General features: G+C 42.5%; 1 protein-coding gene and 1 long non-coding RNA gene across 11 annotated transcripts in view; one reads left to right on the top strand and one right to left on the bottom strand.

The window, feature by feature from the left end:
- Positions 1 to 23,522, top strand: part of LOC138365529 (uncharacterized) — a 560,302-nt gene that overhangs the window by 211,866 nt on the left and 324,914 nt on the right. The window lies entirely within an intron of this gene.
- Positions 1 to 23,522, bottom strand: part of LOC123772470 (zwei Ig domain protein zig-8) — a 327,791-nt gene that overhangs the window by 161,813 nt on the left and 142,456 nt on the right. The gene's annotated exons all lie outside the window — the stretch shown is intronic.

A 23,522-nucleotide genomic window follows, 5' to 3' on the forward strand; every position in this document is an offset into this window, starting at 1 on the left:
GATCCCCAAAAATTCTGGTTTCTGTTGATACCTTCATCCCAATGGCGTCCATTACGTGTACAGAGCCTCCGGCACTCAGCCACGGGTAGTTGACTGTCGCCAGTAGAGACATCAGGTCATGTCATGGTGGTCTTCCTGGCACAGCTCTCTACAAAGGCATAAGATGTTATCGTCCCATACATCCAGCGTCTCCCTACTAATCGCAAGAGATGCATGTTATCACTAACTGTGGAAGACATCTACCAGACGCTCCATCCGAAGGGTCCTTGCGATGGGTCTGAAGGGTCCTTCCCAAGAACACTCCCAAAAGGTACGAATGGTTCTCCCAAAAGACACTTCCAGAAGAGCTCTCTCTCGAAGACCACTCCACCAAAAGCACTTTTGTAAGGTCCTCCAGAAGGGTCCAGTCGAAGGGGGACTTCCGAAGGGTCCGCTGGAAGGACGACTGGAACTCTTAAAGAGTCATTCACCGCAACATACACAGCGCAGATGTCAACAAAGGGTTACGTGATCGCTGACAGAAGCCGCATCTTCTACATAATTGTCCCCCCTCCCCATCCCTGGAGTCTATGTCCGCCTGAAAGACAACAAATAGACTTGGTTTAAAAAAGCCGTCTCCATCGAAGGGGAAGATTGCGGCGGGTGTCCCGTCGACTCCCCTCGCTAGGTGCTGCCTCTACTCTTTGTAATATGTACCTGCCTCTATATTTTTTTAATTTCTGGTGGGGCTCCCTGAAAGGCTTGCTCGCCAACTCCCCTGTTCTCTATATTTGAACTGGAGGCATGAATGGACGCTACCCTTTGTAGGGGGACATGGTAGCCAATATTAAATAGGCACAAGTTAAAATCGAGACGATTTTAACTTGTGCATTTTAGCAACATTGGTGAAGATGTATTATAAGAACAACGAAAACTGTAGGCGGTCTTTTGGTCCATACGAGGCAGCTCCTATTGGTCCATACGAGGCAGCTCCTATTGGTCCATACGAGGCAGCTCCTATTGGTTCATACGAGGCAGCTCCTATTAGTTCATACGAGGCAGCTCCTATTAGTTCATACGAGGCAGCTCCTATTGGTTCATACGAGGCAGCTCCTATTGGTTCATACGAGGCAGCTCCTATTGGTTCATACGAGGCAGCTCCTATTGGTTCATACGAGGCAGCTCCTATTAGTTCATACGAGGCAGCTCCTATTAGTTCATACGAGGCAGCTCCTATTGGTTCATACGAGGCAGCTCCTATTGGTTCATACGAGGCAGCTCCTATTGGTCCATACGAGGCAGCTCCTATTGGTTCATACGAGGCAGCTCCTATTGGTTCATACGAGGCAGCTCCTATTGGTCCATACGAGGCAGCTCCTATTGGCCCATACGAGGCAGCTCCTATTGGTTCATACGAGGCAGCTCCTATTGGTTCATACGAGGCAGCTCCTATTGGTTCATACGAGGCAGCTCCTATTGGTTCATACGAGGCAGCTCCTATTGGTTCATACGAGGCAGCTCCTATTGGTCCATACGAGGCAGCTCCTATTAGTTCATACGAGGCAGCTCCTATTGGTTCATACGAGGCAGCTCCTATTGGTTCATACGAGGCAGCTCCTATTGGTTCATACGAGGCAGCTCCTATTGGTTCATACGAGGCAGCTCCTATTGGTCCATACGAGGCAGCTCCTATTGGTTCATACGAGGCAGCTCCTATTAGTTCATACGAGGCAGCTCCTATTGGTTCATACGAGGCAGCTCCTATTGGTTCATACGAGGCAGCTCCTATTGGTTCATACGAGGCAGCTCCTATTGGTTCATACGAGGCAGCTCCTATTGGTCCATACGAGGCAGCTCCTATTGATTCATTCGAGGCAGCTCCTATTGGTTCATACGAGGCAGCTCCTATTTGTCCATACGAGGCAGCTCCTACAGTGACCCCTATAGGGTTACTATAGAGGTTCTTGATGGTGACCTGGGTCACTATAGAGGCTCTTGATGGTGGCCTGGGTCACTAAGATTGGTTGAGATAGATGGTGTATGGGATTGGTTAATTAATTGATGGCGCTAGCTGAGATATTGAGTTGGAAGATGGGTTTAGCTAGTTGATGGCGTCTGGTGATTGGGATTGGGGGGGAGTGATTTACTTAATAGCGTCAGTTGAGGGATTGGGAGATTCGTAAGGTTATTTAGTAGCGTCAGATGAGGATTAAGGGGATTGGTAAGGTTAATCGTCAGCAGAAGTATTGGCACAATTTTTTGGGTATAGTCTCAACTGTGGGGCTTGAAAATTAGTTTTCAAATCCTGGAAAATGGAAATTCATAGACTGGAAGATTCATTTACTTAATGATAAGTTGAGGGATTGGAAGACTAGTTAAGTGAATAGCCTCAGCTGATTGTAAGATTGGTTAATAGCTGCGTGTGTGTGTGTTCATCGAGTGATTTGAGACAATTACGGGAATATTGCATTTAAACGGCGAAAATCCGGGAATTCACTGTGGAATGATTAGTTAAGTTACAGGAATTACAACAGTAATTATGAAATCCACGGAATTACAGAGTGGTTTTAATCCATTTGCTGATCTGGAGATGGATCTGAAATTGGCAAAAAGAAGATTTGAGATTTATAGAGGTGAAATTGTTTTTTTGGGGGGGAGGGGGTGAGTAGGGATTTGCCAAACAAAAAAAAAATCATCCAAAACTAATCATTTTTGCAAGTGAACGAAATTGGACGAAATAGGTTTAAGTGCAACTTAACATCAACCGGGAAACGGGATGTCTTTGAGGCGATAATGTCGATGTTAACAATTTACAATTGAGCTGAATGAAGTTTGGGATTGATTGATGTCTTACTGGGTTGATTGATGATTTGTTGAGTTGCTGGAATGAAGGATGATTGCTGCCAGTCAAGTGATGGAACAACTGCCAGTCAGGTGATGGAACAACTGCCAGTCAAGTGATAGAACGACTACCAAATACACACTAAAACTGCATTAATTTAGATAATAATACAGTTGAATGTTAGTAAATACAATAGGTTTCAAACATGCATTAAAGTGACTTCCGGTGAAGTTAGGAAGCGAAAATTATGTTATTCAGGTAAACAATCACATCAATCAAAAATTTCCATTTTGAATTTGAGTTATTGTGTCAAAATATTAGCATTTTATGAATCATTTATAAATTTTCTAATAGTATGCCCGAAATCTCCATTTTTTTATGGTTAACTAACATAATGTAATGAAAAAAAATTATTTCATCTTTTTTATTATATATATTTGGGCATGTTAATGTTACATCACTCTAATGTCACCAGGACTTGTGCCTGGGGAGTCCAGGGACCTGGGTTCGATCCCACAATACAGCCTCATTATTTTATCATTATTAAGGATACTTTATGTTATACTTAATAATAATTGTCTTGGGTTAACGGTTCATTTACGACATGGTTGTGTTGTTTAATGTCTTCGTTCGCTTAGGTGACTATAGTTGGTCACTGATATTCGTAACATGTTTTGGGTCGTTAGGATTAAACGAGCGTTTGGTAATTATTCTTTGTGGAAGGAGGTAATTGAGAACATAAACTAGACACGATTTTCTATAAAACAAGTTATTTCATATTATTGAAACAATTTTATATTATAAAAATTATTTTATATTGTGGAAACAGTTTTATATTATTGAAGCAATTTTATATTATTTAAATTATTTTATATTATAAAAGATTTTACATTATAGAAGTGATGTTATGTTTAAGAAATCATTTTATATTATAGAAACCATTTTATATTATATAGAAACTATTTTGCATTATCTTCTGAAATTTGTTCTCTCTCTCTCTGTATGTGGATCTTGTTGTTTAGAATCGGGTTCACATTTCAACCCGTCCTTAGACCAAGTCCATTCTATCCAGCGGTCGACCCCCAAAGACGCATTCATCAATTTTATTCATTCAAAATAAAAATGTTCTCAAATACAGATTAATTTTATTATATATAATCATTTTGTGCATATTTAGGCATTAGTTAGGTTAGGTTAGGTTAGGTTAGGTTAGGTTAGGTTAGGTTAGGTTAGGTTAGGTTAGGCTGTGTGTTTAGGCTTTGTTTTGCCGATTATTTGTATATTTAGGTATGGGGCGAAGAAGTATTTACTGGGTTGTGGTTCGAACAAATGTCGTCAGCGAAGCACTTGTTCCGGAAGTGTTCGAATCTCATGAGTTGTGAGTCATGTGTAAACCGTTTTTTCATTTATAAACTGGGGGGGGGGGGTTGGCGGGTGCATGGAATGGACTCTGGTCTTTGTTTATGAGGACGGGCTTCGAATTTAACAGGTGTGAACCACTTAATTACCTCTTAGAACCGGAACTCTCACAATCTGCAGACGAGAGTTCAATGCAACGCATCTATAATTACAATTTAAAAATGGATGGAAATTTGCAGCACAATAACGTATTTATTAATGAATGACAAATGGGTAGGAATTAGGTTCTATAATTATGGCAATTAATATAACTGATGAGCTGTCTGCGAGGATTACAAGAGCCTGGGGTAGATCAATGTAATTGCAGGATTACATTAGCTTTTCATAAATCAATCTAATCCATTAAATTAGATATGTATGCAAATTTTGTTTGGGATGTGGTGTGAATTTTCTAATTGTTGCTAATAGTTACATATAATCAATTGTATATTTGTTACAAAATATAAATAGCTTATCTCGGGTAGGGAAATACATACATTCATACATACATACATATGTGAGAAAGCTGCATGAACGCGCAAGCCATAGATCACTAAGAACTCTTTGACCCGGCCAGGATTCGAAACCATGCCGTCCAGGATCAGCCCTAAACGTACACAGTACCGTGACCACCGCATAGACGTTCATTGGTGCGGTGGTCACGGTACTGTGTACGTTTAGGGGTGATCCTGGACGGCATGGGTTCGAATCCTGGCCGGGTCAAAGAGTTCTTAGTGATACATACAAATATGAAGAAGGTTCAAAGATATGTCACCAGACTAGTCTCAGAGCTACGAGGTATGAGTTACGAGGAAAGGTTGTGTGAATTGTACCTCACTTCGCTGGATGACAGACGAGTAAGGGAAACATGTTTACAACATGTAAATTTCTCAGAGGAATTGGTATGGTCAAAACAAACTGTTTAAAACGGGTGAGATACTCACAAGGGGACACGGGTGGAAACAGGGTAACCAAATTAGCCACAGATATGTTAAAACGAATTTTATCAGTGTCAGAGTAGTTATTAAATTAGTTATGTGATGGTGTGGAGGCAGACTCCGTGCACAGTTTCAAATGTAGATATAATAGAGTTCAATAGGCTCAGTAATCTTTAAACCAATTCAGAGGCGGGGACAAGAGCCGAAGCTCAACCCCCCCCTCCCCGAAAGTACAATGAGGTGATTACTATTAAGTAAAACTAAACGTACATACATATTTAAATACACAGTACTGTATTCATGCAACGAAAACAAGGTTTCAATATACATAATTACACATGCTATTTGAATATATATATATATATATATATATATATATATATATATATATATATATATTATATATATTATATATATATATATATATATATATATATATATATATATATATATATATATATATATATATATTATATATATATATATATATATATATATATATATATATATATATATATATAGGGGGGTACCACCACTGGTGTAATTATAGGGACCCACAGCCTCAGAGAAGGGAACACAGAGCACTCAGGGAAAAACTTGACATTTAACTCTGAATACGAAAGAGTGTTCACTTCTCCTACCACCCCCTTTTTTTTTTATTATGATGTACACTTTATTATGCAAGGTTATACAGTTACATATCTGATTTTATACAAAAAATGAACATTAAGAGGACACAAGAAAAAGTTCGCTTCCTAGAGGCTGTAGATTTCCTCGAACTCCTCCGACGCCGGGCAGGAACCGAGGATGCAGCGGGCATTTCCCCTCTGGATCGCGACACTGAGGCGCTGAAAGAGAAAACTTGCTGCTCTAGGGTCTCTTGTGGTGTCAATGAGCTTGGAACCAAGATCCTTAAGAAACCTTCTTGCACTCTCACCCCATGGGCCTAGGGTCTCAGACCCTATTGGAACGAAATTGTACCTTTGATCTAATTGCCTGTACTTGACTGACTTTTGTTTTTCTCTGTGTGTCGCTGCGGCTCCTGCCGTGCCGGCAGAGAGGGTGATGTATGTCGTTGCCAGGGTGGATACGCAAGTATAGTCCCATGCTAACTGCCTGCCACCCTTCCACGGACGCAGTGTGATTCCGTCTGGTCGGCCGGCAAAGCTAACAGAGTCACGGTTCAGTAGGTTGCGGGGCTCTCTCTCCGCTGGACACTGAGCAGAGGCAAGGCTTCTTTTAATGATGTCGTTGACTTCGTCGTGTCTAGTGTGCCAACCACCCGATTTTCCACAGTGCAGGCCATGCAATCCATATTCGTCAGCATCTGCCTCGCCGCAAATACACCTGTGAACAGTGTGGATAGGGGCAGCAAGGCGGAGAGCGACTGCAATACGGAGCTCCTGCGGATCAAGACGTGTGCCTGTCGCAGACATAGGGACTGCCAGAAGGAAGTCCCCTGCATGGGGAGCCTGCACAGCTGTGAGGCGTGCACGATCACTGGGGGTTGTTGCTGCCTCCAGCAAAGCTGTGGCTTCTTTGTCTGCAATGGGGCTGTCCCAACTGGATTGTTTCTTGGCTTTCGGCATGGCTGGTCTGAGTGCTGGGTCTGTCATGGCACCCCATTTCGTGTCACATTCCGTGTAGTGGGGGTCCTGTATCCCCGCTACATCACTCAGGGTGTCAGGTAGAATTTCCTTAACCAGGTCATCTGATGCTGAGGAGGAAGACAGGAAGGCTGGGACTGCAATTTGGGTGGCGGTGCGGACACCCAAGCCACCGAGCCTGACAGGAAGAGTGGCTTGTTTCCACTGGCATTCGTTGAGAGAGAGGTTAACAACTTTTTCCAGCATGGTCTTCAGTAGGAGGTCATACTCGTCAAGCTTTGGGTTGTTGTAAGATGGGGCGCACCTCAGAAAGTAGGTTAGCCTCGGAAGGGATAGGCATTTGGTGAGGAGATAAAAAGCATCGTGGGCATCGATGTCACCTATTCTGTCTTCCATCCTCCTAAGGTCTGCGATTTTCTTGTCGAGGATCTCCTCAATGGCGTTAGACCCGAGGGGAGCTCCAAGGAGGGTGCTGTTCTCGGCCCTAATGACATGGGCTCCAGGCAAGGCAGACCTTATTCTAGCTACGATGTCTGGGTTGGAGGAGACTACTTCACACTTGGAAGGGTTCAGGACGAGACCCAGGCTTACTTCTTGCTCCCTTATTTTCCTGATATCTGACAAGAGGTGGTCTACGGTGCCAGCTATAGTGCCATCATCCAAAAACCAGATGTTGAACTCGCTGGACAAGCTTTCGGTGATTTCTTTTAAGACTAAGCAGAAAAGAAGGGGAGCAAGAGGATCACTTCTCTGGTATATATATATATATATATATATATATATATATGTATGTGTGTGTGTGTGTGTACTTGCTCTTTAATCCAGTCGCTATTTGTTGATACTAAATATTTTATCCATGACTCAACTGATGATGTTTCGACATTTCTCACTGACGACCCCTGTTCGAGTCTCACTTCTGTAAACGCTTCATCTTCGTACACAATAATTGCTAGCAGAACCTAAACGCCTAACCTAACCTAGGTCTAACTATACGCTAAATTACTAATTATTAAAAAAGGTCCTTACTACAAAGAAAGGGAATAACTGCAAATATATCTGCCTGTCTCTCCTATGCCGGGTTATTTGTCTGTCTGTCTGTGTAGATTTCTGCTTACCTTGCTGCCTGCTTTCCAGTCTGGCTGTATGTCTGCTTAACTCTCAGTCTGCTTGCTTCTCTGGTTGTCTGACCTGCTTCCTACCCTGTTCAGTCTTGACCTTCTCAACCTCTTGCATGATTTGTAGCATATCTCTCTCTCTCTCTCTCTCTCTCTCTCTCTCTCTCTCTCTCTCTCTCTCTCTCTCTCTCTCTCTCTCTCTCTCTCTCTCTCTCTCTCTCTCTCTCTCTCTCTCCTTCCTCCCCCTGTAAGCCTTTCATGCGTCACGTACTCTGAGCAAATTAAGAAATATATTTAAACTTTAACAAAAACCCAGTGAAAGCACAAGGGTCTTCGTGCTGTGTCCTCGGCACGTCTACGAACTCTCTCTCTGCCAGTTAGGAATATTTTCTCTAATTAGAAGAGAGGAATTGAGAGTCTAGAGGAGTGGAAAAAGTAATTTTTTTACGTAACTGGAGGTTATGTTAGGTTAGGTTAGGATAGTGGAGAGGAGGTTGGGTGGACGTGGAGGGGTTGTGGGGGGGGGGGGTTAGGGGGGATGGTTGTGATGTTATTATTGTGTGGTTGTTGATGTTTATTGTTGTTGTTGTGAGTCGTGGTAGTTTGTTATGAACTATAGCCTATTCATATTGATTTGAAAGAGCCTAGGTTCATTTGCATATGTGGATCTGCATTTTAAACAAATAGAGAACAATTTCAGAAGCATTTAGAATCATGAGGTGCCAATGTAGGTTAGAAGTAACTATAAGTATAAGTAGGCATATGTAAAGTAAAATATAAAGTGAATATATTTAGCTAATTCTTAGTCATGCAAATTTGCATTAGATGGTAACTAATTTTGTGTGGATGGTAACGTCTTTGTTAGAGCTCTGTCTAACCGTAGAGTCTTTGTTAGAGCTCTATCTAACCATAGAGCCTTTGTTAGAGCTATACTAACTATACTAACACCTCTAGTACACAGTACAAGAATTGTCCACTTCCCATAGTTAGGTCTGGGCAGTGAATCCCTTTCAAAGAAACCTTCTTATGTACTGGTAACCCCTTTTATGTACCGGAAACCCCTCTTATGTACTGGTAACCTCTCTTATGTACTGGTAAACCCCCCTTATGTACTGGTAACCTCTCTTTTGTACTGGTAACCCCTTTTATGTACTGGTAAACCCCCCTTATGTACTGGTAATGGGACCAGGGGTCCAGAATGAAAGATTCATATTGTTTTGGGGGGGCTGACAGTTCCAAAACGTAGTGGTTGGGGGAATGGTGGTTGTAGTAGTGTTGTTGGTGGTGGTTGTGGTAGTAGTGGTGGTTGTGGTTGCTTTACAGTACCACCAGTAGTAGTGGTGTACTGGTTTTTGTGTTTTTTGTGTATATATTGATATATGTATAATTATGTATGCTGTAAGTGTATATATACACTTGTAGTATATATAATATACACATCTGTGTGTGTATAAACACACATATGTGCGTGTATATTACGAATATATGTAGGTTAATGTACATATACATACATAGTAGCTGTATTATTGTATATGTATCTTTACTTCGTATGTATACATGTATTTTGAGTGCGTAAATGCATGCTTACGCATATGTATACCCCCATGTTTATCTATACACCCATATGTGTTTTAATATGTATTTCATTTAATAAATAAAATATATCCAGAAACCGAACTATACAAACTGTCCGATCAGCGTATCGTTCGAACAAAAGAATTTGAAGATGAACGATACATTGTGGGGTATATAAGTCTGCCAAACGCAACAGATATTCCTTCAATTACAAATCTTTTACCTTCGTCCATTTGCGTAAATTTTCGCTCAGGTTGGTGCAAGAAGTTTAATTGAACTTTTTTGATTACGAAAAACTGATTGATTTTTTTTTAATAAATGGACGATTGTTTGGATAGAATCATTAAGGAGATGAAATCGTTAAATAGTTTATCAACTAAACATTTATATAGATATATATATATATATATATATATATATATATATATATATATATATATATATATATATATATATATATATATATATATATATATATATTTTAATATTGCTATTAATTTGTGAATGTATAAATTACTCACATATTTGTACCTACATAACCGAGCTTTAGCTCTTGGATCCGGTCTTTCTAACCGCCAGTTGTCTAATTCAATGACTCCTGATCTATTTCCTTATCATATCTGCTTCTAAAATTGTGAATGATGTTTGTTTCTTCAACTTGCTCTTTCTGTTCGTCCCATTTTTCCCCATTACTCTCACGCTAAGAGAAAACTTTCTAACATCTCTATGACTCGTTTATTTCTCAAGCTTCCAATCATGCTCCCTTGTTCTATTGGTAAGCTTTGTAAACAAGTTCTCTTTTACCACTCTGTTAATCTCATTAAGTATTTTGTATCTATCTGTCATGTCTCCCTCTCTCTCTCCTCTATTGTTCTCAGATCTAGTTCTTTGAGTATTTCTTCATCTCTCATCCTTCGCAATTTTGGGGCGAGTCTCGTTACAAACTTCTGAACTTTTTCCAGTTTCCTTATTTGTTTTCTCAGATGGGACCTGTACGATGTGGCGGCATAATATATATCTGGTCTGACGTAGGTGGTGTACAGCGATCGAAGTGCCTCTGTTTTTAGGTTCTTGAACGACTTTCTGACTTTTGCTAGTATTGTGTATGTTTTTGTTGTTGTTGTTCTATTTATACGAGCCTAAGTATTTTTCTCTAGTCGTTACAAGGAGGAAAAAATACTCTCATTCTTTATTATTCTTTTTGTCTCCTCTCACCTATTCCCATATCTATCACCTTACACTTGCTGGCGTTGAAATCCAGAAGCCATTTCTCAGACCAATTCTGTAGCTTGTCTAAGTCATCATGGAGAATCTTATAATCCTTATCTGTCTATAGCCCTTTTCATTAATTTTTAATTATCTGCAAACATCGACATATAAAGCTTCTGTCGGCCATTAACAGAAATGAGAGTTAGTTTGGGTCCCAGCACCGATCCTTGAGGAACTCCGCTCGTCAGCCAAGACCTAACACGACCTCTCGGCCCGCACTCTGACTCTGATTTCTGATTTTTAAGTATTGCCTTACCTATATCAGTGTTTATCCCACTTACTCCTGCCTGCCTCTCAAGTTTCTGGTGGAATCTCTTGTTTGGTACTGTGTCAAAAGTATTTTTGACACAGTACCAAAAAGTATTTGGACTGTCAAAAAGTATTTTTGACAGTCCATAGAGATGTAATCTGCCCGTTCTTCTTTTTCCTGGCATATTTTCGTTATACATTTTCATGGACCTCCAGTAGGTTCCTAAGGCATGATTTCCCTTCCCTAAAGCTATGATGATGCATGTTTAAGTACCTAGTTTTCTCTAGGTGGTAATTAGTCTTAGTCATCTTTCGCGTACTTTGAAGGGGGGATGCTTGTTAGTGATGCTAGTCTGTAGTCAAGTAGCTCTTCTCTATCTTCTTTCTTGTATACTGGTATCACAATTTGCCTTCTTCAAACAGCTGGGCAATTCCCCCTTTGTGATTGAATCATTAAAGACCAATGGCAGTAGTATGCTTGTAGTATAATATCCACGGTGATATACTGGCTGGCTCAGTTGCTTTAGTTACGTCTCTTGTTGTTAGTTGTTCCCTTGCATTCTGTGTCTGTCTGTCTGTCTGTCTGTCTGTCTGTCTGTCTGTCTGTCTGTCTGTGTCTGTCTGTCTGTCTGTCTGTCTGTCTGTCTGTCTGTCTGTCTGTCTGTCTGTCTGTCTGTCTGTCTGTCTGTCTGTCTGTGTCTGTCTGCCTGTCTGTCTGTCTGTCTGTCTGTCTGTCTGTCTGTCTGTCTGTCTGTCTGTCTGTCTGTCTGTGTCTGTCTGTCTGTCTGTCTGTCTGTCTGTCTGTCTGTCTGTCTGTCTGTCTGTCTGTCTGTCTGTCTGTCTGTGTCTGTCTGCCTGTCTGTCTGTCTGTCTGTCTGTCTGTCTGTCTGTCTGTCTGTCTGTCTGTCTGTCTGTCTGTCTGTCTGTGTCTGTCTGTCTGCCTGTCTGTCTGTCTGTCTGTCTGTCTGTCTGTCTGTCTGTCTGTCTGTCTGTCTGTCTGTCTGTCTGTCTGTCTGTCTGTCTGTCTGTCTGTGTCTGTCTGCCTGTCTGTCTGTCTGTCTGTCTGTCTGTCTGTCTGTCTGTCTGTCTGTCTGTCTGTCTGTGTCTGTCTGCCTGTCTGTCTGTCTGTCTGTCTGTCTGTCTGTGTTTGACTACCTGTCTGTCTGACTGATTGTCTGCCTGTCTGGTATCAAACATCACCGTTATTTTGAGTCGCACTCAAATAAATTAGTTATCAAAACATCAAATGGCACTGAACGCAGACTAGGCAATAAGAGATTAAAGTTTTTTTTCAAATCATATGAATTAGGTCAAGTCTCCGGTTCAAGGCTCCGGGTCAAGGCTCCGGGTCAAGGCTTCAAGCCAAGGCTTTGGATTAAGACTTCAGTCCAAAGCCTGGCTGTCGAGGTTTCCGGTCAAAATTTCGGATCGAAGCATCGAGTCACTGCTTCGGGCCAAAGTCTTGAGGTGAGAGATTATGCGGTTCAAGATAATCGGTCAATAGCACTTGAAGTGAGACTGTGGCATTTGACAGTACTGGCAAGTACTTGACATACGCTTTGACCCTTCTGTGGCGCAGTAGTCTACTAAGAACTCTCTCTCCTTTGTCTGAAGCACTGATGATCTTCAAAGACAGAGTGAGAAAAAAACACTAATGATAGATGGAGGGCTGGAGAGAGAGAGAGAGAGAGAGAGAGAGAGAGAGAGAGAGAGAGAGAGAGAGAGAGAGACAGACAGACAGACAGACAGACAGACAGACAGACAGACAGACAGACAGACAGGAAAGTGGAGAACTAGATGAATGGATCGCAATAAACTGGGAACATGAATGAAAAACAAAAGAAAAGACAAATTAGCAGAGACAGAGAGAGAGAAAGAAAGAAACAGAGGAAGTGAAAATGAGAATGAGGGAAGGGAGGAATGAGATCAAGTGCTAGAGGAAGGACTTAGAAGGGGAGAAGATGATAAATATACTAATTAGCGGAAACAAACGAGAAGACCAAAGATAATTGAAACAACGTCAGAGATGATAAGAATAAGATAAGGGCTTGGGGGGGGGGGGAGGAGGTCAGTTTAAGTGGAGGATAATGAGCTTGTTGGTGGTGGTGGTAGTGATGCTGATGGTAGCAGTTGTGGTAGAAGTGGTGGGGGGGAACGATAGTTGTAGCAATACTCTTAAGGTAGATGGCGATTGCGGTAGACGATGGTGGTAGAGGAAGATAGTGGTAGCAGCGGGGAATAATTGGGTCGATGCCCTGTAAAAAAAAAAAGGGTAATGCCGGACGATCTGATTGACAAGGAGAGAAAGAGGGCGGATACATGAGGGAATAAGAGAGAGAGGGAAGAGAGAAAGTGGGTGGGGGGGGGGAATAAGTGAGGGGAATAGAGTAGGCGAAAGAGGGAGGAAAAGAGATGGGACAGAGAATTAGAGATCAGATAATTATGTGAAAGAATTGAGAGTGAAAATAGAGAGCGAAGAGAGGAGAAAGATAAGAATAAGTAAAGGGAGTGAAAGTGAAGTTCTGAGGAGTAAAAAAGAGAGAGAGAGAGAGAGAAGGAGAAAGAGGAACATAAATAAAGAAGGAGTAAATAAAGACATTAATAAAAAAGACACAGAATCAACAGGAGGGAACAACAGATAAGTATATTGAACCCAAAATATAATTCTGTCTATATCCCTCTCTGTCTCTCTCTCTATATATAGACAGAGCCGACACTCCAGAAATATAGACAGACTCCAGACTCACGTTACGTAGCCCACAGCAACAATTACACCCCCCCCCTCCTGTATCAGAGGACTGAACCTAGTTGTTAGCACAAGCAATTTAACATTGGAAGGTCAGTCAAGTATAGTTTTATTGGCGTTGTTAGAGTGCCTACGGACTATACCCCCCCCCCCGTGCCACTCTAATGACATGCCAGGCAATTTAACGATGGTAAGGCCATCCATGCGTGATGTGTCCTTAGAGTTTTAACCCCTCGCAACTCTGTGTTGATGCGTTTGTGTGTGTGTCTGTATCTCTCTCTCTCTCTCTCTCTCTCTCTCTCTCTCTCTCTCTCTCTCTCTCTCTCTCTCTCTCTCTCTCTCTCTCTCTCTCTCTCTCTCTCTCTCTCTCTCTCTCTCTCTCTCGCACACAATTCACCGTTGTCATGGAAACTCAACACTCATCGTTGTTCTAATTGTAATTCTCCTCATTTTTGTCACTCCTCAATATTGTAATCTCACTCATCATTGCAATTCTCCTCATCACTGTAATCCCCTCCTTATATCAATCCCCCCCTTCTTATATAAATCCCCTCTTCATTGTAATCCATTCCTCATTGTGATTCCCTCTTCATTGTAATTCCCTCTTAATTGTAATCCCCCTTCATCTTTGTAATAACTTCAATATTGTAATCCCTTCAACATTGTATTCCCTTCAATATTGTAATCACACTCATCACTGTAATATCACCCATCAGTGTAATCACCCATCAGTGTAATCACCCATCAGTGTAATCACCCATCAGTGTAATCTTCATCGTTGTTACCATTGAAACTACACTCACCGTTGCCATGGAAACTCACCTGCAAAACAAGAAAATATATATTAAAAAGTTGGTATATATATGTAACTTTCTATAATAATTCTCCTGATATCTCTTAATGATAATATTTATAATAAAATAATAATAATTTTTATAATAACAATAAAAATATTAATAATATCGAGAAAATCATTGGGGGCACTGAGGGGGATTCGAACCTGCGTTCTAGTGGTCCCCAGACACCGCTTCTCCTAACCCATTCAGGGTAAATGAAGCTTTTCAGACCATTGATATATCACGCCATTGGGATTTGTTTATGAATAATAATAATTTTAATAATAATAATAATTTTGTAACTTGTTAGAAGAGAAGGGAACTATCAGGGGAAAGCGACAAGCCATTAGAACTATATAGCACTGGGAAGGGGTCAGGATAAGATTTGGGATGGGACAGGGGGGCAGAAATGGTGCCCAACCACTTGGATGGTCGGGGATTGAACGCCGACCTGCATTGTGTGTTGACATTCACATCTCTTGTATCAAGGCCACATCTGTTTGTCACTGAGGAACTGATATTAAATTGCAACAGGAGGGTATCCATATTCACTGTAAATCACTAAGATAAACACGGTAATAGATTTTTAACCATGCACAGTACGCACTGATGAGTAGGGTCAATTTAACGTGGTCTCTCCTAACCTACCAGAGGACCCAAAACAGAAAACGGGACAGTAAAACGTCACTTTCGCCAGCCGCTTCCATTTTCTAGTCCGACGATTTTCGTGACCTTATGTGACGCATATGAGCGTTAGGATTGTGAGTTCGTTAGTCTTTAGTGGGGAAACGGGAGAGCATTTGAGAGGTGACATCGAACTCCGGCCACTTTTTATGCTTCCGGGTCCCTTGACACGTCTGGCGTCCGTCAAGTAGGGACTGTCACGGCGTCTGTCTGGAGGCGTCGACCTCTGTTATCACTGTTCGTCGTTACTTAATTGCCTTTGAAGTTACGTTACTGCTTACAGTCAGGTGTTTGATTAATTAGATATAATTTATAGTTAGATTTGATTGTTAGATGACAAGAAATGACACAATTGACCAGACCATACACTAGAAGGTGAAGGGACGACGACGTTTCGGTCCAGGACCGAAACAAGTCGATTGTCAAGTCAAGTCATTCTCAAGGACCATTCACAATCGACTTGAGAATGGTTCAGGACGGACCGAAACGTCGTCGTCCCTTCACCTTCTAGTGTGTGGTCTGGTCAACTTACTTTAGCCACGTTATTGTGACTCATCGCCTGCAAATCACACAATGTGTGGAATGTCAACAAAATTTCGCTTTGATGAATATTTTGATCCCTTATACTTTTTTCACTTCGTTGTTTCGACAACGAACCCCAGTTGGACCATTAGCACACATGTGTGAAACCCGACACACGCCTCTCTGGGAATGAAGAAACGAAGACGTTTCGGTCCATCCTGGACTATTGTCAAGACTGATAACGGTCCACGACGGACTGAAACGTCGTCTTTTCAGTCCGACGTTTCATTTTCTGATGTGTGTGTGTGTGTGGGGGGGGGGGGTTGAGCATTAATTCTTCAGCCCTCGTTATTGTGACTACATTCCACATCCATGCCTTTCAGATCATATAGTGTTTATATATATGATTTTCATAGACAGAACTTTACTCTAATAATACGGAATGACAGTTAATTGTGCTGGGAATTACTGAATATGTTTAAATGAGTGTAGTTGTAATTATCGCATATTTAACAACGGTGATGCGTTGTCTCCTGGTGCGTTGGTTAAACCAGTACCACGTGACTAGTTAGTCACGTTGGCTTTGGTTAGGGTTAACAAATGGTAATGCTTTCATTAATGTATAATTAATATGGTGTAAATTTTCCCCTAGTAATAATTACCGCTACTAATCACTGCTGAGATTAGCAGTGATTAGTAAGCAGGTTTCTCTCCCTAATAGGGAGACCTACGCACACAAGTCCCATAAAACGTCCATATAACGGTGCTTTTACACTTCCTTAAAGCACTGGACTTTTGACGGTGTGGTCGACAATGTTAAAACTACGGTGAATTAAACGACAGGACAGGTTCGACTACCTTTTTTCCCCTCTCGCTAATTATCACCAAACTCCTCGCTATTCAGGGTAGTTAACATTCCCGAACTACGAAGGTGTGGTAGTTAGCAAACGCCCCGGTAAGATATATGTGGCTATTGTGGGATTTCCCTTTGATCGCCAAAACTCTGAATAAGCTCCCAGATTTTTATTACAGATTTGTTTTAAAAGAAATGGTGTATTTGGGTCCTTGGTGATGTGAGGTTGGGATGTATTTGAGTTACGAGAGGGAGTATTTGGGGTTTTTGAGAAGGCTGGGGAGGGGTATTAAGAGGGGGGAAAGGGGATATTGGGCTCGTGGGAGAGGGGTATAAGTATTAGGATCTTAAGAAGAGAAGTATAAGGATCGTGGAAAGGGGAAATATTAGGGTCTTGAGAGGGGAAGTATTAGGACGGTGGGAAAGGGAATCTTAGTCGGGAAAGGTGACGGGGGAATTGAGAAATAATGATTTAAACATTGAAGTATTGAGAAATATAATATTGTTTGCTGTTGGGGGGGAAGGGGGGGAGGGAGGGGGGGTACACGAGAGGGAGGATTACTGGGTGAGGTCGGGGGGGGGGGGGGAAGGGGGGTAGTTACTTTGTTTTCAATGATTGTATTTGTTGGGTTGTTCTGTGTTTGTCTGGCGCAGGGGATGGCCGGGAGAAAGGAGTACTGTTTCTGTTTTTATTGTGTGTGTGTGTGTGTGTGTGTGTGTGTGTGTGTGTGTGTGTGTGTGTGTGTGTTCATCTAATACTCACCTAGTTGTGCTTGCAGGGGTTGAGCTCTGGCTCTTTGGTCCCGCCTCTCAACTGTCGATCAACTGGTGTGTGTGTCGTGGGGTGTAGTCAAACAATCCAAAATAGTTAACCATCATCGGCCAATTCATCAACTCATCTCTCGGGTAGACCAAGTGTACCTGTGAAGGTGGTGTACCGTGGTGTACCGTGGTGGTGTACCCTAATAGGCCTCCAAGGTATTGACCAGGCAGTTTACGACCCAATGAGCGTGAGTCAGACAGACAACATAATTGTGAGGGAGAGGTTGCTTGAGGAATGAGAGCATGTGTGTGTGTGTGTGTGTGTGTGTGTGTGTGTGTGTGTGTGTGTGTGTGTGTGTGTGTGTGTGTGTGTGTGTGTGTGTGTGTGTGTGTCGTGTGAGGGGGGACTGGTCGTTCCCTGCTGGTTAAGACGCTGCTGTTTGCATTACGTAGTTAGCTGAGAACGGTAATTACACGAGCAGGAAGACCCACGAGTGATACTCGGTCATTACGTTAACGAAGCGGGTCGTTTAGGTGTCGGGGGTTCATGATTACAAGGTCATTATATATGCCTAACCAGTAGTTAAGGTGTCGTGGACCATGCTATCTCTATTGTGTTGTCGACCCCCCCCCCCCCTGAAATTCATTGCATTTTAGACCGGCTCCTGCAACACCAATTGTTTCTTATCGTTTTTTTCAATGCGGAGTGTGTTTGATAGGTCCTTGCAATACCGATTTAGATAGGTCCTTGCAATACCGATTGATTTAGACAGGCCCTTGCAATACTGATTGATTTAGATAGGTCCTTGCAACATAGAATGGTTTATTACGTTGAAGCAGAGGTCGAGAGGTCATGCTAGGTCATCTAAAATTATTAATTATTTGTTTGAGAAGCGAGGCGCGGGTCACATATCTTCTCACATGTTGAGTAAGGTAATGGGAATGCCGTCAGTGGCCGGGTAATGCGTTCCCATCAGGTGAGATAAGTGGAATAGGATCTTTGAGTAAAGGTTCAAGAAATGTTAATTATGTTAATTAGATATTAATGAGGATCCACGATTAATTTTGGCAGAGTATTGAGGCTGGGCGTGCGCACGCACAAACGCACACGTAAACACACACACACACACACGCACAAACGCACACGTACACACATACATATACACACACACACATATACAGACACACACACACACATACACACACACACACCACACACACACACACACACACACACACACACACACACACACACACACACACACACACACACACACACACACACACACACACACACACACACACCACACACACACCAGGAACTCTTCACCCGTGTTCACTGTGGCGTTGTGACCAATATATTGTCTCCAATACCCGATGGTTGGCCCGCATTGTCGACTCCCAGCCACAAACCGCAGCTTCACCCAAGTATAGTCTCCAATCGCTACACATCCTGGTTAGTACACAGGACTACCAGTAGGCGGGAGTCTTCATTCACTTCACCCCTAGTTAGTGTACAGGACTAGCATCTCTGGAACGTCACAAACTCTCACACAGCCCCAGCGACACAAACAGTGGATTGAGCTTCGCTGATCCTTCCAATATCGACAAAGTATTTGTTAAAATAATCTCGGCCGCATCTATTTCTTCGCCGGCGCCCTGGATAGATACCACGACCCGTGACTACAAGAGATAGACAGAGTGAGACAGAGAGAGACAGAGAGAGAGACAGACAGAGAAGAAAATACTAGTTTTCTGTAATCTGTCGACAAGGCGACTCTTCCGGTATTTTGAAACGATCAAAGGTTGCCTTTTAACCAATCCTTTCAGTATGATAATTCCGGTTTGTGAAATGACGGTATCCATAACTAAGTTCCGCCCCATCAAACCTTTACAAATTCCCTTCGTGGTGGCCCACATTTCGGCGGGTTTCAAAAGTTCTTAGACCGAAAAAAAGTTAATCTATAAGTGACTCGGAGATTTGGCTGTGATTTAGTTCCGTGTCGTTCATTCTTCTCAAATATGCACGGGCCATTTGCGTTGATAAATACGGCAGAAAACCCACACAACCGCTGATTGGCTGGCGAGCGACGTGTGTCTGCAATGACGTCATGGATTTGGTGCAGCGTGATGAAGTGAGAGGTTTCCTGATTGGCTGGCGCCTGGGGGGGGGGGGGTGGAACCGCCGTGACGTCACGGATTGGTTGCGTCTCGATGTTTGGGTGTTTGACTGCCGTGACGTTATGGATTGGGTGCGTCTGGTAAGAGTGTGGTGCTCGCTGATTGGTTGATGGGAGAGTGTTCAGACGTGTCTCTCTCTCTCTTTCTCTCTCTCTCTCTCTCTCTCTCTCTCTCTCTCTCTCTCTCTCTCTCTCTCTCTCTCTCTCTCTCTCTCTCTCTCTCTCTCTCTCTCTCTCTCTCTCTCAACCACCAGCGCTCTACATGTGTGTGTGTGTGTGTGTGTGTGTGTGTGTGTGTGTGTGTGTGTGTGTGTGTGTGTGTGTGTGTGTGTGTGTGTGTGTGTGTGTGTGTGTGTGTGTATGTGTACTTACCTAACAGTGTCTACGAGGGAGTGAGGTCCAGCTCTTGATACCCCGCCTACCAGTCATGTACCTCTTGCGTTACAACCTAACTACTCTGACTTTCGAATTTTTTTCGAATCGGGGCTGGAAGTTGTGCCTGGAGGTGGCTTCCACAACTTCCTCTTTTAGAGTATTCCACTTGTTAACTCCCCGTACTGGGTACGAGTACTTCCTTACGTCCCGTCGGCTCATTTGCGCTTCCAGCAGCCTAGTTGGCCAGTCCAACAACCAGGAGGCCTAGTTGGGGGCCATTGAGACCCGAAATCATCGTAAGGTAACCTCGAGGTAAGGTGGTCTCCTCTCTCCATTTCCTATTACCTTACATTTGATGGGATTGAATTCTAGCAATTGTTTACCTGACCACTCCTGGAGTTTGTCAAAGTCCTCTTGCAACTTCCTGCAGTCTTCATCTGTTTTCACGTTCTTCATCAGCGTTGCATCACATGTAAACATTGACATGTCCGAGCTCACTCCCTCGGGCAGGTTGTTTCCGTCAATTAGGAACAGCAGTGGTCCCAGGACTGAGCCTTGTGGGACCCCCACTTGTTACACTCCTCCAGCTTGAAACCTTCTCTCTCTCACTGACTGTGACTCTCTGCTTCCTGCCCTTTAGTTACTCCCTTACCCAGTTCAGTCTAGCACTTGGAATATTGTCAGAGATATTGGTCTGTAATTTAATGCCTCCTTTATAATATTACCGTCTTTGAATACTGGGACGACGTTTGCATTTTTTCCAGATTTCTGGGAGATTTCCTCTCTCAAGCGTTTTATTTAAAAAAACAATAGATAATAGTGACCAAATAGTTCTGCAGCCTCTTTTAACAGCCATGGTGAGACTAGGTGGCCTGGTCCCCAAACCTAGTCATTGATTTTGTCGCATCTAGTTCCTCTAGGTATTTTTCTACCACTTCGACAGTGCCTACAATGTCATCCATTGTTTCTTGTGTGTGTGTGTGTATGTGTGAGAGAGAGAGAGAGAGAGAGAGAGAGAGAGAGAGAGAGAGAGAGAGAGAGAGAGAGAGAGAGAGAGAGAGAGAGGGACTGAAGGTATATATATCTGCCGAATTGTCAAGACTCGATTAATCCAACGATCACATTATTAACGCTGAGTTTCCAAGGAAGTTTTAATGGCATGAGCGCCGCTGTGTTACTAAAAATAGTGCAAAAATATATACGGGTGTATGAGGTAGAAGACAGAGACGCAAGAGAAAGGAGGGAGAGAAGAGATGGAGAGAACAGAAGTGGATGAATAAGAGGTAGATAGAATGAGAGAGGAGAAAAGAAAGTCGAGGAAAGGGGAAATGGGCCAGATAGAGGATATGGGGAGAAAGGCAATGAGAAACAAAGAAAGAAAGGAAGAGAGAAATTTCAAAGGATAACAACATGAGATAAGAAAGAGAACATGGGATACGAAATATGAGATATAAAGAGCAGAGAGAGAATTAAAACAAGAGTGAGAGAATGATTTAATGAGAGAGAGAGAGCGAGAGAGAGAGAGAGACGAGAGCAAAATGTGTCAAAAGACACAATAAATAGGGAAAACGAAAAAGAGAAATCTTTATATTCTTAATTTTTATCTTTCGTTCTATTTATTCTCTCCTTTCTCTTCCTCTTCCACCTCCTCCTCCTCCTCCTCCTTCTGCTCCCCCATAGGCTCTTCATCAATGTCATCAATCCATTATGCTGCTCCTCGCTTCATCAGCCATCATCAATCGCGGCCGGCGGGCCATCAATTCCTCAATTACAGAGGTTGATTGTGCGTAAAGATAGAAGATATCTAGCCAGCTATCTGGGTCATTCAACCGAGATCCTCAACCAATCAGGTGGTTACCAGGGTGTTGGAGAGGAGAGTTGATTAGACCTCGCTAACACCAGCACTAAATCCATCAATTTCAAATGATTAAATATGTGTGTTTTCTATGGATTGAATTATTCTTCAATTTCTTTATGTACTTGCAATTTCCATTCTCAATTTGGGGTGACGATACGTCTTTCAATCCCCTCAATCTATCGACTGTGACCTCTCCCCATCACCCACATATCAACTGTCAATCAAGTTTCATTTTTTAAACACCCGCATGGCATCAACCAACAACTGCATATCTTCAATCAACAATCACATGTCTTAAGCTAACAACCGCATTCCTCCAACCCTCAATCCAGCAATTATCTTGCGCCCAAGAGACAAAGGAGACTCCGAAGCGAATTCTGCTCATCAATTTCAATTCGGGTTTTCAATCATCTTTGAATAGGATTGAGGCTCAGGCTTTGTTTGTCATCCTGGAAGTGAAATAGCAAGAAAGTGAGGGAGAGAGGAAGATAGGTGAGGTGAAGGAAGAGAAGGAAGGAAAGATATGGAAAGAAGGAGGGATGAAGCACAAGAAAGAGAGGAGGGAATGAGAAAGGAGGGGAATGACTTAAGCCAAAGAAACAGAGTTGGAGACACACATACCGAGGAAACGAAGACATGAGAAAAGGAGACAGAGAAGAAAAAGGAGACAGAAAAAAAGGGAGACAGAAGAAGGAAGAAAGGCGAATGAATGAAAGAGAAGAGTGAGGGCGGTAACAATAAAGGGAGTAGTGAGAGCAGAGGGTAGAGAGGGTTGAGAGAGGAGGAAACTGGTTGAGACAAATAAAGGAGAAAAGGCTGGTGAGTGAATTGAAATTATTGACAGAAACGATTAATGTAGTAAGAGGCTTCATATTTATTTCCAGCCCATGATCTTTATTAATAATAATAATAATAATAATAATAATAAAAATGATTATTATTATATGTGTGTGTGTGGGTGGACATATTTGTGCTTGGCTTGCCTGTGTCTGTGTGGACCCACAATAGTTGCCTAACTCCCAAGAACCTATTTAATTACTTCTAGGTGAACAGAGACATCAGTTGTAAAGTCTCCCACTACCCCCCTTAGATCGACTGCTAACCTTCACTTCAAGGGATCCAACACAAGTTCCCCAACTCGCAGGTAACCCATTTTCTGCCTTGGCGAACAGATGCATTAAGGAAACACTGCCCAAACGCCTACACCCTGAACCGAATATATAACCCGTTGGGGGATCGAACCCCGGGGGTTATTGGGTTCTGAACCCACTGCACTGCCGGCCGGGGTGCAGTCAGGTCAAAGGGAGATGCAAAGCAAGACACAAAGTACTCAAAACTATTGCTTTACTCTCGAAAATATTAATTAAAAATATTATCTGAAAAATGAACGTGTGTGATCCTCTGATGACAGATTGATGGGAGGATTTAAATAGATGGGGAGGGTAAGATGGGGAGAAGGGAGAGGCGAGAGTTAAGAGGAAAGAGAACTGGAAGAGGAGGGGAGGGGGGGTTAAATTATGGGGGGGGGGGAAGGGGGAATGCTTGAGGCCTGAAAGGGGGTGTGCAATTGTTAGGGGGGGGGGGGGTTATAGTAGAGACCCGATGTGATTAAAATCCAGTCTATAATTACAGCAAAATTGGCGAGAATTGGTACCAAAATTGGCTTGCTGAAGGCCTGATAAGAGACACAATTACTCCAAAATTGGTTTTAAATTCGGGGATATTAAGCTCAGA

Source organism: Procambarus clarkii, chromosome 17 (assembly GCF_040958095.1).
Source record: "Procambarus clarkii isolate CNS0578487 chromosome 17, FALCON_Pclarkii_2.0, whole genome shotgun sequence".
Taxonomy (NCBI): Eukaryota; Metazoa; Arthropoda; class Malacostraca; order Decapoda; family Cambaridae; genus Procambarus; species Procambarus clarkii.